The following is a 13,701-nucleotide window of genomic DNA, read 5'->3' on the forward strand; positions in this document are numbered from 1 at the left end:
TCAGAGAGGGTATAGTACTATCAGTGGTGCCACAAACACCAGTTTACTTCCAGTTTTCACCCCCCGGGTTTGTTTTGTCTGCGTGCAGCTCTCCTTTTGTTGGAGACGTTGAGTCAGTTCTCTACTGGTCTTGCCCTCTTCCGGAAAAACAAAACAGGCCTGAGAAGTGGTAGTTCCTATCCTAACCTCCTGGGGCCTTTTAGACCAGGTGCCAAACTTCATTATCCACCCCACCACCTTGCCCAGGAGGGAGATCTGTGAAAGCGAAACGTGATTTAAGCTGGGATCTGGTAGCAACTTCGTGGACTCTGAAGGGCAGGCAGTAAAGGTTTTTTGATTGAAGGTGCGGGATTTAGTGAGGTAAAATTATATCCAAATTAGAATTTGGTAAAGGCTTCCAGGTTAATGTCCTGTTACGCTTATCCTGATTTGTGGAGGACACTTAAGCTGTCTAGGCCTAACTTTGTGTTTGATCACTCACCTTAATTTGTAGACATTCTAGGAGCTCTTTGTCAATGCCTCTTCCCGTTTTTATCTTTATTTATGCTTATGGAAGCAGGAAAAATAAATTTTGGGGGCCTTCATCTGCAATAGAAGGTTTACAACTTTTTATTCTAAAATCTTGAGGCAAGACTTATTCCCCTGCCCCTTTTTTCCTCACAGATTTCTTGCATGTCTCCCCCGACCCCACCACTGAGAATTCAATTGTAGGATGAAACAAGAACTAAGATGTCTATTAGTGTGATTTTTATATCTTTCTTAAGGGGAAAAAGACTGACATTTGACACTGCGCTCTTGTTTTGTCTTGCTGATAATAACTGACAGCAATGTTTACTTTTATTACAAATGAAACTATCAGGGTACGTACCTTTTAAGTTTTTTTAATACAATGGGTTTCATCCTTCCAGTGGGAGAGTATGAATTGCCCACTCTGGGTAGGCACATGACTGCATGGCCTGTTGGATACATGGTCACACTTGCTGTACTCTAAATAGTGCCTTTGTGACCTGAAACAGTCAACACTCTTCTTAAAGCTACAGTGTGCCCACACTCGTTGTATTTTTGCTTTGTATGGAATTTCAAATTTACTTATTACCTTCTCTATGAATAATGGCATAACAGTAACAAATTATGTTGTAAGATTTTGCTCTTAATGTAGCAGTCCCCCTTATGCTTGGTTTCACTTTCCAAGATTTTGTCAACCATGGCCCCAAAATATTACTTCACTACTCTTGCATTTGGGGGGTACTATTACATAAAATGATAGTTATATGAACACAAGCACTGTCACACTGCAACAGTCTGACAACCATTAGCAACTGGCTAATGGCAGTCTGGGCAGGGACAGAGTGGACTGTGCTCCTCAGAATGGTGCACAATTTAAAACTTATGAGTTATTTCTGGAATTTTTTATTTATGTCACAATACTTACGTCATTTACCTCACTTCATCTCATCATGTAGGTATTTTATCATCTCACATCACAAGAAGGAGAAGGGTGAGTTCAGTACACTAAGATGCTTTGAGAGGGAGACCATACATAACTTTTATTACGGTATACTCTTAAAATTGTTCTATTTTATTTATTTATTTATTTATTTATTTATTTTGAGACAGAGTTTTGCTCCTATCTCCCAACCAGGAGTATAATGGCACAATTTCAGTTCACTGCAACCTCGGCCTCCAGGGTTCAAGCAATTCTCCTGCCTCAGCCTCCCGAGTAGCTGGGATTACAAGTGCCTGCCACCACACCCAGCTAATTTTTGTATTTTTAGTAGAGATAGGGTTTTGGCATGTTGGCCAATCTGGTCTCGAACTCCCGACCCCAGGTGATCTGCCCACCTCAGCCTCCCAAAGTGCTGGGATTACAGGCATGAGCCACAGTGCCCAGCCTGTTCTATTTTTATTATTAAGTTATTGTTAATCTCTTACTTTGCCTAATTTATAAGTGAAACTTTATCATAGGTACTTATGTATAGGAAAAAACATAGTGCATTTACAGTTCGATACTATCTGAGGTTTCAGGCATCCACTGAGGGTGTTGGAACATAACCACCAGGCATAAGGGGGTGGGGGTGACTACTGTACTTAGGTAAGCTTTATTTGGAAAGTGCTTAATAAAAATAAAATGTATAAATTTCTTGAGTACCTATTTTGTGTCAGGTCCTGAGAAAGATAAATTAGGAATTGGTGTCAATCTGCCATCTTTTCCTTGTTCACCCTGATCCTGCTTCAGATGTTGTCTCCGTCCTTAACTGACTTGTGTTTTGTTTATTCTTGATGTATTAGTTTGCTAGGGCTGCCATAACAGACTGAGTGGCTTAAACAACAGAAAGTTGTCAAGCATGATGGCTCACACCTATAATCCTAGCTACTGATGGCGGTGAGAGGATCACTTGAGCCCAGGAATTCAAGACTGCAGTGAGCTGTAATCGTGCCACTGCATTCAGGCAACAGAGTAAGACCTTGTCTCTAAAAAACAAAAACAAAAATCCTCCAGAAATTCGTTGTACAGTTCTGAAGGCTAGAAGTCTGAGATCAAGGTATTGTCAGGGCCCTATTTCCTCTGAAGGCTCTAGACGACTCTCCTAACTTCTGGTAGTTCCTTGGCTTGTCAAGATAACTAAAGTTTTCACATGATGTTCTCCCTGTCTGAGTGTCTGTTGTTCAAATTTTCCCTTTTTGTATGGATACCAGGGTTAATTGGATTAGGGACCCACCTTACTCCAGTATGACGTCATTTTAACTAAATCTGCAACTACTCTGTTTCCAGATAAGGTCACATTTTGAGGTACTAGGGGTTAGGACTTTAACATGCAAATGTTGAGGGAACACAGTTCAACTCATAAAACCTTAGTTCATTGTTTCTTAAGTGTGGTCCACTGACCACATTTGTTGGAATCACCTGTGTATTCTTACTAGAAACGCAGGTCCTTAGGCTTTACCCTAGACTAATGATTTTCAAAGGAAGAGAGTAATTTTCCCCTGGGGAATATTTGGCAATCCCTTGAAACATGACTGGGGGAGACGTGCTACAGGTATCTAGTGGACCTGGAATGCTGCTGAGCATCCTACAAGGCACAGGACACTGTCCCACAACAAAAAAATGATTCCACCTGAAATGTCAGTCGTGCCAGGATTGAGAAATCCTGTCCTAAAATTGGTAAGTTTAGTCTCTGGAAAAGTGACCTGGAAACCTACATTTTAACAAACACCCTAGTATCTTGTACCCCTACTGAAGCCGGAAAACCACTGCAAATACAAAAGCCTTTTCTAGGCATGTGAACATGCTCCATTTCTCCTCATATATTGGTCATCTCTCTTATTTATTAACCATGCTAATGATGATAAGCTGATTTTATTCAATACTACTACTTAGCAATTCAGTTTACCAGTCATAGTCTTAATTTCAGTTGGAATCTTATTTACATTTTAAAACTTCTATGCCATATTACATTATTTTTGGTCAACTGTCTGTATTTTCTGGGTGTCATTTGCTTAATGAAAAACTGTTGCCAGTTTGTGACTTGGCAAAGAAAGCAATGCTTTGCCTGCCTCCTCCAGTCTGCTAGTTTCTCCTGTACTCTTAAGTGACTGACTCTTCTGTCATATATTTCTTTCATCCCTTGCAGTCAGTGCTACTGTTCTCAATTTCTTTCTCTTCTTTCCTTTTGGCACTTGAAAATATTTTTAGGTTATATTAATGGTGTCTTAAGAGCCGAAACAAGGAAATGGTAGTGTCATAAAAGGCACAAAAAGCCTAGGGAAAAGTCTTAAGACTTCCATACTTACTTCCACTAAAGTAGGTCATTGGAAATTGTGTTACAATGTATAACAAATTGAGAACTTGATGCCTCTGTAAAAAAAAAAAAAAAAAAAAAAAAAAAAAAAAAAAAAAAAAAAAAAAAGAAAGAAAAAAATGGCTTTTTAAATTAGTATTCCCTTTCAGAGAAAATCTTCCATTTTCCAAATAAGGCTTCCATAGATACCTCATCAGAATAAGGCAAACTGTGAGTACTTTAAAAAAAAAAAAATCCAAGGATTTGGGCAAGGTGGCACCTGCCTGCAACCCCAGCTACTAGGGAGGCTGAGGCAGGAGGATCTCTTGAGCCCAGGAATTCGAGACCAGCCTGGGCAACATAGTGAGACCCCCTTTCTAAAAAATAAAAAATCCAAGAGTTATAATTCCCCAAATACATGCCTCAGAATACTTTAGTCTTGAATTATTCCTGGCAGCTATTACATTATCTCAGCAAACTATTTTACTAATGACTTTTTGCCAGTTTTCTGAAGTAATTTCTGTTAAAATTTTTGAGAACAATTCTAGCCTCCTCATCCAACAACCAGGATTCCCTAATAGTTTCTCTTTCTTTCAACAGTTTCTTAGGAATTAAAACTTCTTATGTCATTCAAACATGTATCCTCTAACATTGTATAACCTTCAAGCCTGCTCTATCTTTGGACATGTCATATTCAGCCATGAACTCTGATGTATAGCCTGGGCTTCAATCAAAAAAACTTTTTTTTAAATCAACTTGATTGCTGAGAATGAGCAAGGCATGGAATAAGCAGCCTTTATACTAAGCTGAGTTTTTAATGTAGTCACTAAATTAAATGTATAAACAAAAGTGTGGTAACATATAGCACAATCTATACAGTTCAGTTCAGAAAGAGATCTTTTGTTGTGATCACATTCAAAACTGGATACCTGGTGAATGAAAGTTACCCAATATAATTCAGTTGGACTATTCAGGAAGTAGTGCTACAGGAAACAAAAACAAAAAGAATAATAATTTAATTGGACTAGCTAGCCAACTGTTGCCTGTGTAAAGTGATCACTCAACATGAAGTCAAGAGACTACTTCAATAAAAAAACAGAAAGCACAGCGTGGTTGGGTTGTAAACACGAGTTCTCCTTTCTTGTATTCTTATTGTCTAAAGAGGAGCAGAGTAAAGTACAAGGAGAAAATCATGTCTTATAAGAGTCGAGTGAACTGGACTTTCTTTTTTCTTTTTTTTCTATTTCTTTTTTCTTTCTTTTTTTTCTTTTTTTTGAGATAGGGTCTCATTCCAGTCACCTAGGCTAGAGTGCAGTGGCACAATCACAGTTCACTGCAGCCTCGACTTCCCTGTAGCTGGGACTATAGGCACGTGCCACCATCCCCTGCTAATTTTTGTATTTTTTGTAGAGACAGGGTTCTGCCATGTTGCCCTTGAACTCCTGAGCTCAAGCAATCTACACACCTTGGCCTCTCAAAGTGCCTGGATTATAGACATGAGCCAGGGCACCCGGCCTGAATTAAGCTTTCTAACTATGAAAGAAAGTCACAAAACCGTTAGCTAGAAGTTCCTGCGCCTTGAAAATAATTCCTCCTACTGTACTACTCCAAAATCGATACCATTGGGGGAAGAATTATTGAGTGAAATGTTTTCTTTCCCAACCATCTCCAATATCTTACTAAAAAGAAAAATGTGAAAGGAAAACTGTTGCGGCAAGATATTGTACCAACAGGCCTTATTTGGGTCACTATGCCTTAGTCACCCTTGTCCCACAATAGCACTTCTCTGTTCTCAATACCTTGCTCCTGTCCTTTTAGACCCAGTTAGTACCTTTTCACTTCCAAGAAGTGGGCTAGTGTAATGGAAAGAATGCTAGGCTTGAAGCCTATTCTCAAATCTTGGCTCTGTTACTCAACTACCTAAGTCAGATCTCTTGTCTTCTTGGTGATCGTTTTCTATACTTTAAAATGGGAGCAATAAAACTTATCTCACAGAATTAAAGTTGGTGCAAATGTTTACTTCTAATGACCAAAACTGCAATTACTTTTGCACCAACCTATATATACTTGGCGTATAGTGTTATGAGTAAATGTTTACTTATTTATTTTAAGGCTTCTTCCAATTACTCCAGCATATATAGTTTTTCTTCCAAATCTGTGAACCCTGACACATCATTAGTAACAGTTATTTGATACTTAATCCAATGCAGGGTACTTTTTTACTTACAAATTTAAGAATTAAGTGAGGCCAGGCGCCGTGGCTCACACCTGTAATCCTAGCACTTTGGGAGGCCAAGGTGAGTGGATCACGAGGTCAGGAGATCGAGACTATCCTGGCTAACATGGTAAAACCTCGTCTCTACTAAAAATAACAAAAATTAGCTGGGCGTGGTGGCACATGCTTGTAGTCCCAGCTACTTGAGAGGCTGAGGCAGGAGAATCACTTGAACCCAGGAAGCAGAGGTTACAGTGAGCCAAGATCATGCCACTGCACTCCAGCCTGGGCTAAGGAGGGAGACTTGGTCTCAAAAAAAAAAAAAAAAAAAAAAGAAGAGATTACAATCTTTGAGTACATGGCAGTAGTCCAGACTTCTAAGTGGGCTGTGCCTCAGATCTCAGAAGTGTTGACTGAATTCATGTCTTAATCGTCTGTGCCTCTTGTAGCTCTCTCTGTTAATAGGAAACTATTGTGGGAATGAAAAGGGAAATGTATTTTGTTTTGTGCTCTATGGGGATAAAGACCATGGTTCATTTTGCATCTAACCATAGTTTTTATCCCAGTGTTTTGCATGTAATTTTTATCTTCTAAAAAAATAGACACATTGAACTTTTAGAAGTGATTTTCTTTCTAATTTTTTTTTTTTTTTTTTTTTTGGAGACGGAGTCTTGCTTTGTCACCATGCTGGAGTGCAGTGGTGTGACCTCAGCTCACTGCAACCTCTGCCTCCCGGGTTCTAGCAATCTTCCTGCCTCAGTCTCCCTAGTAGCTGGGACTACAGGCACCTGCCACCATGCCCCACTAGTTTTTGTGTTTTTAGTAGACACGAGGTTTCCCCATGTTGACGAGGATGGTCTCGAGCTCCCGACCTCGTGATCTGCCCTCTTCGGCCTCCCAAAGTGCTGGGATTACAGGCGTGCACCACCGTGCCCAGCCTAGAAGTGATTTTCTTTATTTCAATTGAATAGGAAATTTCCTTTTCTGCAAAGAACTAATATTTTCTTTGCTTTTAAGGGGATCCTGTCAAATTTTAAAATGCTTTCTTCAAGAACTTATAGTGTCTTAAATGATTCAGGATCTACTGAGTCATAAAACTTTTATTAGTTTTACTCTATCTGGAATGAATTTTATTAGTTTTACTCTATCTGGAATGAATTTTATTAGTTTTACTCTATCTGGAATGAATTTATGGATGTCCAATTTGCATGTTAAGTATAAATGAAAGAGAAAAATATTTTATATATGTTTTTTAAAGTACCAGATTGTCTACTGGGAAATTAGCTTCATTAATTGACCATATTGTCACTACTGTATATAGAAATTTCTAGATAATTTCTTATTGGTCTCCCTAAGTTTAAAGCATGATGCCCCCTCACCCAATGGAACAGTAATGTAGACATGCCTTAGAAAAGCCAGTTACATATAGGTTAAGAAAATCTTCAAAGATCCCGAAGAACCATGGTCATTTCTTTGCCATACTTAAAGTGGTATAAAGAATGAAATTCAAGTTATTGAAAGGTTAGGCCAATCAGAATGAATTGAAAGCTTTTTAGAATATTTGTTTTACAAACAAAAGGGTACAGTGCTTCCTGTGTTACTTCCAAATGAACTGATAGACTTAGAAAAAGTGTCTCGAATTCAAGTTACCATTTTAGACCATGAGGTGACACACCAAGGATGATCCGAGAAGTGCCATAGAACAAATCTCGCTCCCAGTGACCTTTGAGCTGCCATACATGCTCTGGATTCCCAAACTCTAGACTTCCTCTATGTGAAAAGGAAACAAACTTTGATTTAAGTCAAAAATGGAAATGGAAATAGCCAATTTAGTGATCTCTGTCACTTTTTAGAAGTATCCTTTTTGTATCCTATCCTTTCTGTTCAATTTATTTCATTTTATAATACACTAGCTGTTTGTGTTTCCTTGAGTCCACACTGTGCGTTTGAAGCTAGCAAATTGCAAACATAGTTTCAATGCTAAAGATTGGTTACTCATTCTATCAAGTTTGCAGTAACTTGTTTGTAGGTGACTCTAATTAAAAGTCAAGACCATATGCAAAGTCTACAATCTCAGATTTTAAACTTTGCAATTTAGAAGGTTAAGCCCTACCCCACCTCTCTCTTATCTGACCACTAATCTAATACCACATCATTTTTGCTCTCCCAAATGGCATATTAGACTACTTGATGGGCTACAGCAAATATTTACTGAGTGTCTGTTTTGTGTGAAGCATTGTGCTGAATACTGTGAAGTTTACAGATGTGTTGTGAAGTTTTTGATTTATTAGAAAGTAACCAATTTATTGAATAGGGTAGAATCTGTGGGGTACAAATGGGGAGCGGGTTTATTTTTTCTGATCTTCAAACATTCACTGATAACTCTCATTCTTGCCTTATAGATAACCCTTAAGATCCCAACATTTTTTTTCATTTTCAGATAGTAAAAGAAAAACAAATACAGTTAGGTCTAAATCAAGACTTTAATCTCACGTGTAATTCAAAGTTTTCCCTGGCCTCCCCCACCTCCCAAGGCTCAGGCACCCACAGTGGGCATGGGGAGTGTGATCTTTCTCTGACTTTTAATTTACTCTTTACCACATAGTAGTAAATGGCAACTCCATTTTAATCTATCTTCTTAATTCCTGCCACTTTCCTTGCTGCTCATTTCTTTCCAGTTCCAGTGCCTTTCTTTCAATCCCAGAATATAATAACCATGTTCCAAGAACCTTTGGATTTACTCTTCTTTCTGCTTAAAGCTTTTCCCTCCAGGTAGCCGCATGGCTTGCTCCCTCACTTTTAAGCCTCTGCTCAAATATTGCCTTATCAGCAAGGCCTTCCCTAAGTACCCTGTCTCAAGTGGCTATGCCCACAACCATCATTTCCTTACTCTGCTTTATTTTTCTCATCTCACCATCTGACAAATTATACTTCTGCTGGGAAGTTAGGTGTCTGTTTCACCTTCTGCAGGTGCCTCCCATCTTTATGAGGGAGGTTGGGAGATAACACACTGTATTAGTCCATTTTCAAACGGCCATAAAGAACTGCCTGAGACTGGGTAATTTGTAAAGGAAAGAGTTTTCATTGACTCACGGTTCAGCATGGCTCAGGAGGCCTCAGGAAACTTTCAATCATGGCAGAAGGCGAAGAAGAAGCAAGTCACCTTTTTCACAAGGTGGCAGGAAGGAGAAGTGCTGAGTGAATCAGGAAGAGCCCCTTACAAAACCATCAGATCTTGTGATAACTCACTGTCACGAGAACAGCATGGGGGAAACCGCCCCCATGATTCAGTTGCCTCCACCTGGTCTCTCGCTTGACACGTGGGGATTATGGGAATTATAATTCAAGATGAGATTTGGGTGGGGACACAAAGCCTAACCATATCCCCCTTCTCCCCTCTATGAGGAGGGGTGAAAAAAGGCCAACACATTCTTTACTCTTGAATTCCTGTTCTCTTTGACTTTGGCATATAGAATCTGTAGGTAAGAGTTTTATAAATACTAGACTGATCTGGCTTTTTATACTAAGTAGCGTGGATGTGTCAGACACTTCTCTTTAGAATATGGGGATAATTGTCTCTTATTTTCAGCTTTGAGACTTAGGCTAAAATATAAAGAAAACAAAACTTCATGCAGCATGCTGTTGAATAAGAACCTTCTCACAAATAAAGCTAGCATGCTTTAATTGTCACAAAGAGAACACTTGAATTTGAGATAACCATGATGATATGACAGATGGCTCCATGAATTCAGGATGTCTAATTTTTAAGAACTAGGATCTGAGGTATTTACACAGCTCAAAAGCAACATAAAATTTGTTATGCAGTTACCATGGTGGAAATTTATTGTTTCTGGCTGTCTGGCATTCACTCCTCTTTTTGGGACCACAACCCTTTGGCCACAGTGAATGTTCGTTAATGGATATGTGACCAAAATTGATGCAATTAGAATGAATCCTTGCACACTGACTGGACAGGAATCTGGGAGATATATGCCTGGTGTTGCTGGGGCCATCATGTGGAGAGAAGCTGCCTTTGAGTAAAGCAATGAAGAGGAAAGGGGTTGTAAGATGAAGAGAGGCCAAGGCCAAGGTACAGTGACATTGGTCCTGGATCCAGTCATGAAGTCAATGCTCACTTATACTTACATAAGTCAATTAACTTCCTTTTTCTTTTTCTTTCTTTCTTTTTTTTTTTTTTAAGTGAAGTCACTTGGCTTTTCATCACTTGTAATCCAATAGTCCTGGCTGTTGCCATGCATCTCGCTTCTCAACTTAAACTGTTGCCTGTGGTGCATTGTCATCAGAACTGCTATGTTCTTGGCATATTTTCTCAAGATGGACTTATTCCAGTGAGTGCTGATAATTGAAAGAATTTATTAATGTCCCATTCTGGGATTCTCCTGATTACTGGGAACAAAAAACATGTATATAGTTAATTGTTTTGAGAAATTCACCAACATTATGTTTGGATGCATGGTTATGTTTGTGATTCTGAATTTTACTGTTCTATATATATGACTGGAGAAATTTTCTTATTCATTTTCCATAATAATCCAAAATAGCAGGTTTGGCTGGGTACGGTGGCTCACACCTATGATACCAGCACTTTGGGAGACTGAGGAGGGTGGATCATTTGAGGTCAGTAGTTTGAGACCAGCATGACCAACATAGTGAAATCCCATCTCCACTAAAAATACAAAAAAATTAGCTGGGCATGGTGATGCATGCCTGTAGTCCCAGCTACTCGGGAGGCTAAGGCAGGAGAATCACTTGAACCTGGGAGGTGGAGGTTGGACTGAGCCAAGATCACACAACTGCACTTCAGCCTGGGCAACAGAACGAGACTCTGTCTCAAAAAAAAAAAAGTAGGTTTGCTTTATTTATTTACTTACTTATTTATTTATTTATTTAGAGACAGGGCCTGGCTCTGTTACCCAGGCTGGGGTGCAGTGGCACGATCTTGGCTCACTGCATCCTCTACCACCCGGGCTCAAACCATCTTCCACCTCAGCCTCCTGAGTAGCTGGGATCACAGGTGCACACCACCATGCCCAGCTTCCACCTCAGCCTCCTGAGTAGCTGGGATCACAGGTGCACACCACCATGCCCAGCTAATTTTTGTATTTTTTTTAGAGATGGAGTTTCACCATGTTGCCCAGACTGGTTTCCAACTCATGAGCTCAAGCAATCCACCTGCCTTGGCCTCTCAAACTGCTGGGATTACAGGCATAAGCCACCATGCCCAGCCTACATTATTTTTAGTAATCATTTTCACTAGTCTTTATAAAGTATGTGACTATCCTTATTAATGTTTTATGTTCTGATATATATTATATACCTAACTGTAAAGGTGCTAAAAACATTTTCTTTTACAGAACCCAAAGTCCTTCAACATTAAAAAGAATGTGTTCCTCCTAGTGCCTGAAACATAGTTCTCTAATAAAAAGAGTTCTAAAGTAATAGCCCAGTCAAAATGGTTTACATCTTTGAGAATTCTTAGCAATGCTACTATTGGGAGACTTTTCTGGAAGATGTCTGAAATTATCACTAATACTGTGACTTTATACATCCACCAAAGTTCTGACATTATTTTTTTGACGGTTGTGCCTTTAGTGACTCTATTTCATTAAAAAATACGTGTTTGAAAGATCCTATAAATGACTGCCCACTGATGTGGGATAGAGGTCACTTCTCAATGTAGTATTTTTTTTTTTTAAGCAGTATTTCTTATAGGAGTCTTATTGATCACATAGTAGTTACAAGAATGTCAGATGTGATGACATACACAATCTAAACCAGACAGGCTGATTAAGAATCTACATAATGTTGGCTGGGCGCAGGTGGCTCACACCTGAAATCCCAGCACTTTGGGAGGCCGACGCGGGCAGGTCACCTGAGGTAGGGAGTTTGAGACCAGCCTGACCAACATGGAGAAACCCTGTCTCTACTAAAAATATAAAATTAGCCAGGCGTGGTGGTGCATGCATGTAATCCCAGGTACTCGGGAGGCTGAGGCAGGAGAATTGCTTGAACCCAGGAGGCAGAGGTTGCAGTGAGCTGAGATTGTGCCATTACACTCCAGTCTGGGCAACAAGAGTGAAACGGTGTCACAAAACAACAACAACAACAACAACAACAACAAAACAACAAAATACATAATGTAAAAGTATAGTCCATATCGAAAGTGAGACATGGACAGACAGCTGTAGTGGGGAGAGTAGGTGATGGGAATCCCTTTAATGATCACTTGAGGGCTCATGTACAGTTATGTTGCTTTTCCCCGTTCCATTACGGAAAATAATTTTCACTAACAGATACAGGTATTCCGTACACATTCAGTACACAGAGTAAATTATGACCTGCTACATGTACAACCTAAAGTGGTATAACTGTGATCTTTCTGTGATACTCCCAAGAAAATAGTGAATAGTGAACCCCATGTAGGCAGTGGGAAGCACTGGTCGCTTATTCTAGTGTGAGCTTGGAAGATGTTTAACTCTTGACATTAATATTTGTAAAGAGCATATTTCCTTTTGCTATGTTTTCCTCACAACTGACCTGCACTCAGAGTGGGGGAAATTTTTTTACTTTTTTATTTCCATAGGTTTTGGAGGGAACAGGTGATGTTTGGTTACATGAGTAAGTTTTTAGTGGTGATTTGTGAGATTTTGGTGCACCCATCACCCAAGCAGTGTACATTAAACCCAATTTGTAGTCTTTTATCAGAATGGATAATTTTGATAGTTGTTTGACCTAAAAGTAATAACTGAACTGCTTTTTCATAATATATTTTAGTCACATACTTAACACAAAATGTGGGTGATCTATAACTTTGTGCTAAGAGGTAGAAAGGAATGTATCTACATTTTAATGATTTTAGTTTTCATTTTCTGTAGTTTCTAATACTGTCCTAAAGAATGAAATGGATACAACTGCTTCTTCATTTACCAAAGCAGACAATAGTTTGAGCTCTTAGATTACAGAAAATACAAAACAAGAAATGCCCCTCTTTTTCTCTAGGGCTTTTAAAGAAACTAGACCAAATTTATAAATTATTCAAAGTTCATATAGAGTAGTGGTGTTCTTCTGTGTAACTGTCTAAAGAGCAAATCAAATAAGAAATTTCTAACACTGCAAGAGCGTTGCCTTTTGGTATGTTTCTATTAAGAATTAGGAATCTTTAACAGCAGTTCACAGTCAGTCTCGTTTTCTTATATGCCCCCATTTTCCCTGCTTTGTGCTTATGGCATATGTATTTTGGAGCGGGTTGCTGGACAATTTATGCTTAGAGATCTTCTTAAGCAGATTTCTCTAGTTAGGTAAGAACCCTTCTGATAAAACGTGGCAGGTTCTATGAACCTAAAGAGAAGACTCAATGTCTCTCTGAATGCCTTTAAGTTACTGCTCAAATTACAAGTGCCTATTTGGGGGTGGAAAAAAAGGAGCATTAAAAGAACTCGAAGAATTATTTCACTGGCAACTTAGAATGCAAAATATTTTATTTTTGAACTTTTAAAATTTGGAGACAAGATAGCCTAGGATAAATAATATAGTTTTCTAAAATTGATTGTGCTCATTAAGAGCTCAGTTTTTCTGCTTTAAATACAAACACAACTTTCTAAACTCCTAGGTGGCAACACTGCTGTTTTGATGATCTGTGATTAGATGAACTGATCAGTCTCAATTGGTAACATCCCCTTTTTTATC

The sequence above is a fragment of the Rhinopithecus roxellana genome, chromosome 8, assembly GCF_007565055.1.
Source record: "Rhinopithecus roxellana isolate Shanxi Qingling chromosome 8, ASM756505v1, whole genome shotgun sequence".
NCBI classification, from domain to species: Eukaryota; Metazoa; Chordata; class Mammalia; order Primates; family Cercopithecidae; genus Rhinopithecus; species Rhinopithecus roxellana.